The sequence below is a fragment of the Corylus avellana genome, chromosome 8 (genome assembly GCF_965113065.1).
Source record: "Corylus avellana chromosome 8, dhCorAvel1.hap1.2, whole genome shotgun sequence".
Taxonomy (NCBI): domain Eukaryota; kingdom Viridiplantae; phylum Streptophyta; class Magnoliopsida; order Fagales; family Betulaceae; genus Corylus; species Corylus avellana.
Window position 1 is genome coordinate 20,396,953 of NC_142497.1, and position 6,000 is coordinate 20,402,952.

At 34.1% G+C, this 6,000-nt stretch overlaps 1 pseudogene; it reads left to right on the plus strand.

The window, feature by feature from the left end:
* Positions 1–3,460: 3,460 nt before the first annotated feature.
* LOC132164124 (L-type lectin-domain containing receptor kinase SIT2 pseudogene) lies at positions 3,461–5,737 on the plus strand (annotated as a pseudogene).
* Positions 5,738–6,000: the final 263 nt, after the last annotated feature.

The window sequence follows — 6,000 nt, forward strand, 5'->3', positions numbered from 1 at the left end:
TGGCATGACAAAATTGATCATTTGATTATGATGGATTGATACATATCTTTTTCAATTACGTGAAGATGATGGGACCAAAAAATGTTTTTGATAGGCTCTCGTAACTTATTTCAAGCACACCCTGACAAGAGATTTTGGGTAAAATCAAAGCACATGCTGGTTGAATTTTGGGAAAAATCAAAGCACATGCAGGTTGAATTTTTTCTGAAACATGACTTCGCAACCAATTTATTACACCTATGGTTGATGTGAAAGTATTTAAAGTGATTAACACTTCACAACTGATGTGATAAATGAGTGTAAAGAACAGGATTATTTATTTATATACGATTGCCTATATATAAGCCAAATCACTTTTTTTAAACCGATTTTTTAAGACATAATTTGTAAACCGATTTTTTAAGAGTGAACCATTTCTTACTTAAAAAACGAGTCATTAAATTAGTGAAATTAATGACATTTAATTATATTTCAAGAGTTTTCCATATATAAATTATTTAATAAATTAAGTATTATCAATGTCCAAATCAAATAAGGAAACAAATAATACAAATCAAATCATATCATATATCATAGCTGAAGCCTTCTTTTGAAGTGCCTTCAAATCGCGACATGTGGCGTGAACAAATTTTTTTAAAAAACTAATCCGATTTTTTAACTCATTATTTTAATAAGTGAACAGTTAAAAATTGAACGGTTCATATTTTTGTTCTTTCTCTATCTCTTTTTTTTTTTTCCTCTCTCTCAATGTCTCTCTCTTTTCTTTTTTTTTCCAAGTCGTTCACTCTCATTCCACATCTCTCTCTCTTGAACCGGCTCATATCTCTCTCTCTCTCTCTCTCCTTTTTTCTCCTCTCTCTCCACGTCTCTCTCTCTTTTCTCTCCAAGTCTTTCACTCTCATTCAACATCTCTCTCTCTCTTAATTTTTTTTTAAAAAAAAAACTCTCTCCCTCCGCTCTCCAACGTTAATATCTCTCCTCTTTTTTCTCTCCATCTCTATCTTTCTCTTTCTCCACTCTCCAACATTAACAAAAACATAATTTATTGGCCTAAAAATTCAAATTGGAGGTAATTATTCTTCTTAACCCTTTTTTTTTTTTTTTTTTCAAACCAACAATGTTTTAACATATTCTAATTTATATAAATTAAACTAAAAGTAAAGGTCATATGTTTTAATTCATCTGAATGTTTATGGTTTTTTTTTTTTTTTTTTTTTTTGTGCAATTTACTCGGATTTTCAAGCATATTTTTAAGTGTTTTTTTTTCCTCTACTTTTGAAAGCAATATTATTATTATTATTATTATTATTATTATTATTATTATTATTTTTAATATTTGGAATTATAATGGTTTTATTTGTATTGAAATAAGATAGATGATTTATTTGATTGCATTAAATCTTGATTGAAAGATTTTGTTTTATTTTGTATTCATAATTTTTTTTTTCTCAAATGTTCAGAATTATGTGAATTTTATTTGTATTTAAATATAACCTTTAGCATGTCTTTTTATTGAAAGAGTGATGATTGATTTTTTAACATGACTATTTTAGCCCGTAATTAATTAAAAAAAAAATGAAGATGCATTTAAGTTTTAAAATCAAATATAATAAAGAACCCTGCACATAGCGCGAGTTATATGCTTGGGTATCTATGTATAAATTGATACATAGATACTTCTTCTTCATTTTTGTAGAGGTAACCAAAAAGAATTTTCCTTCCAAAATGCTTCTTCTTCATTTTTGTAGAACGCTTATCATATTATTGTTGGATTTATCTTTGTGTATCTATGTATAAATTTTTCACGACTGTAAATTAATTATTTTTATGTTTGTTTCTCTAGAAAGTTTCATTGTATTAAAATATAATAGGTATCACGCCAATAAGATTTTATGTTTTAATTCATTTGAATATTTTATTAGATTTTTTTTTTTTTTTTTGTGATTTACTCGAATTTTCTAACATTTTTTTTTGGAAGTGTTGAAAGAAATTTATTTGATTGCATTAAATATTGAGTGAAATGTGTGTTTTATTTTGTATTAAAAAGAAGAGAGAAGATTTTGTTTATTTTACTCTATACTTTTTCTGAAATGATTAGAACTTTATGGGTTTTATTTGTATTACAATATAATAAGTATCACATCAACAATATCAGAGTTTCCTACTAATTTTCTATTAATATTTTGATCATCAGAATTCAAGTGTCCTTCTTGCTATTTTTTATTTTCTTTTATACTTTTCATTAAGTAGATGTTTGGTACATTTCAAAAAAAAAAAAAAAAATACATGTTCAGTAATTTACTGGGGCATAACCTTTAGTATGTATTTTCATACACCTATTTTAACTTATAATGAAAAGTAAGATGGGATGCGTTTAAGTTTTGAAATTAAATTATAATGAAGAATCCCGCGCATAGTGCAGGTTATGTGCTAGTGAAAAATAAAGTTGGGATAAGTAGTTGATCTGAACTATTGAGGACGAAAATTTCTCATAGGTGGGGCTGACAATTTAACATAAAATAAGCAAATTCATATTGAGTGATTGAATCCGCTTAATTAAATGGGTCGGTTTAGGATTGACTTATATAGTATTATACCCATATCTTGATACAATCCGAACTCGATACGCGACATAAGGGCTGCCAATTTTTGACAAGAATCGAGAACCTAACCCGTGAACACGAATTGTCACCCATACTCACATGTATGGCTAGCAATTTTTGATACGACCTGCAAATCCAATATGAATCTGACACGAAATTAGTAGAATATGATTAAAGAGTTTGACTTGATCGAATTATAATTGATTTATATATATAGTCTTTTGCCAATTTCTTGATACAACCTAATTAAATCCCACACGCAATACAAAAGGCCAACCCCTAGTGACATTGGCCATAGGCATGATGAAAAAGGTTTCTTTCATCCCCATTGAAAATATTGTCATTGAAATTTTTCTTCTATTCATTTCAAATGGTTGTACGATTGCATAGACTTTATAGAAAAGATACCAAGGAAAGATTGAGACAATTTTATGTACTTGTCGTTGCTCTAGGCAAGAAGCCATAATTGGGAGAATTATTTTTCTATTGTCCTTCGAAAAAAGGCTATAATGATGAGATCATGACATCTGGAGTACCATCAAAGGGAAGTTCTCTTTGGAGGGAAAGTCGTTGGTTCCTTATGACTAAGGGTTTAGATGTTCACATTTTGGCTGGTGTAGCTTTAGAATCCAAAACTTTTCCAATCACAATTCCTAGTTAAATATCCTTTGCCTGGTTTGATGATACTTTTTTTTCTTCAAAAAAAAAAAAAAAAAAACTGAAAAATTAAAGAAAGAGGTAGAAAATTTCGGCAATGGGTTTCCACGAGTTTGTGACATTTAAACAAATAAACACCGTCTGTCTACACTTTTAGGAAAAAAAAAAGAATGGCATTCTGTTTACAAAAAGCAGGCTTGTTCCCTATTTTCCCAATGGCTACATTTCTTAGATCACTTCTGATACTTCTCTATGTTTCCAATATTCCCTTGGCCTTTGCTCAAGATGAAAACCAATTTATCTACAATGGCTTCCAGCAAGCCAAGCTGCAGCTTGATGGAATCGCAGTATGCCACAGCAATGGTCTACTGCAGCTAACCAACCTTTCATACCGACAAACTGGTCATGCTTTCTACCAATTCCCTCTAAAGTTTAACACAACTTCATCCACTTTAACTTCATCTCTTTCATTTTCTACCAACTTTGTGTTTGCCATGTTTCCCGAGGTGAATAACCGTGGTGGTCACGGCATTGCCTTCACCATCAGTCCCTCGAGAGACTTCTCCCATGCTCAAGCAAATCGGTTTCTGGGGCTCTTCAATATTTCAACTAACGGCCTTTCTACAAACCACATCTTGGCCATCGAGCTTGATACTGTTCAGAACACTGAGTTTCAAGATATTGCAATGAATCATGTGGGAGTCGATGTGAACGGCATGATATCAAATGAATCAGCTCCTGCAATGTATTTTTCCAATGAAGAAGGGAAGAATATAAGGTTGGATCTCATGAGTGGGAATCCAATGCATCTCTGGATAGACTATGATGAAGCAGAAAAGTTACTCAATGTAACACTCGCTCCAACCACAATCCCAAAACCAGGCCGGCCTCTATTGTCAACACCCATTGATTTGTCTGAAATTCTCTTGGAATCCATGTATGTTGGTTTCTCTTCAGCCACAGGTACACTTGCAAGTTCCCAGTACATTCTTGGATGGAGCTTTAATAAAAGTGGACCATCACAAAGCCTTGATGTTTCAAGCCTCCCTCCACTTCCAGAGAGGAAAGGGAACGAGAAACCAGGCCTAGTGATCATTTCTTCTATCATAGCAGTTGCAGTTGTGCTGATAACCGTCGCCGGAGCTGCTGCTTACATTTTGAGGAGGAAGAAATATGCAGAAATACGAGAAGATTGGGAAGAGGAGTTTGGCCCCCACCGGTTCAGCTACAAGAATCTCCACAGAGCAACCAAAGGTTTCAAAGAAACGGAGCTTCTTGGAGAAGGAGGTTTTGGAAAGGTTTACAGAGGAATACTTTCTTCGTCTAATCTACAAATTGCAGTGAAGAGAGTCTCTCATAATTCCAAACAAGGCATGAAGGAATTTGTGGCTGAGATTGTTAGCATGGGAAGATTGAGGCATAGAAACTTAGTGCAGCTCCTGGGTTATTGCAGGCGAAGGGGAGAACTCCTCTTGGTGTATGATTATATGCCCAACGGAAGCCTTGACAAGTTCTTGTATAGCAATGAAAAACCAAATCTTAACTGGGTTCAACGATTTAGAATCATCAGAGGAGTAGCATCTAGCCTTCTTTACCTCCACGAGGAATGGGAGCAGGTTGTTCTACACCGAGATGTAAAAGCAAGCAATGTTCTATTGGATGCTGAATTAAATGGAAGGCTAGGAGACTTTGGCCTTGCCAGATTATACGACCATGGCACCAATCCTCAAACCACCCATGTGGTAGGGACTGTGGGTTATTTGGCTCCGGAGCTTACTAGAACGGGAAGGGCAACCACTTGCAGTGATGTGTTTGCTTTTGGGGCTTTCATGCTGGAAGTGGCTTGTGGAAGGAGGCCGATAGAGGTACCGGCCCTGGGACTGCCTGAACGGATGATTTTGGTTGATTGGGTCTCTGAGTGCTGGAGAAGAGGAGCTATCCTTGATGCTAGCGATCCAAGATTGGAAGGGAATTATGTGGTGGAGGAAATGGTATTAGTTTTGAAACTAGGTCTATTTTGCTCATTTGCAATACCAGCTGCAAGGCCTAGCATGAAGCAAGTGATGCAGTTGTTGGATGGTGATGCTGATCTGCCCGAATTACCACATGACAGTGCTTTTGGTGCATTTTCAATTGATGAATCATCTGATTTCAAGTCGTTTCCTTTTACCCTGGCTTCTACTCCTTCCAGGTGTAGCACTGATTCAATCCTGAAAAGTGGTCGTTGAATCAGCCGGGTGTCTCATGCTACGGGTAGATTAGATCTTGGATCTATGCTTGGAATTAAATCTGGACATTGAAAAAACAAGGGTATATGTACTGTAGTTTTCTTAAAGCACCTTATATTTGATGCATATGATGTAAATGGTTTCTTTCACTGAATCTAGTCGTTGAAAATGGTATTATGCAGTAGTCTGCCTAAGCTTTACATAGTACAATAAAATCAATTCACTTGTTGCAAGCTTTATAGATCGTTATTTGAGCAGTATTTGCAGAAACCAGATTGAGTTGCTCATCAAGTTTTAGTACTCTGTAGAGGTTTTTCCTTTCTTTTATCTCTTTGAAAAAGAAAACTACTTGCAATATCTTTGTTTACTACAAGAAAACAGAGATATAAGGCAATCAGGTTTGAATGCTGCTGATGTATGCATATGCTATGGAAATTACATAAATTTATTCCAAATCAGTACGAAGAAAATATCTTTCAACCCATTTAAAATATGAGTAATTCTAAAAAGCA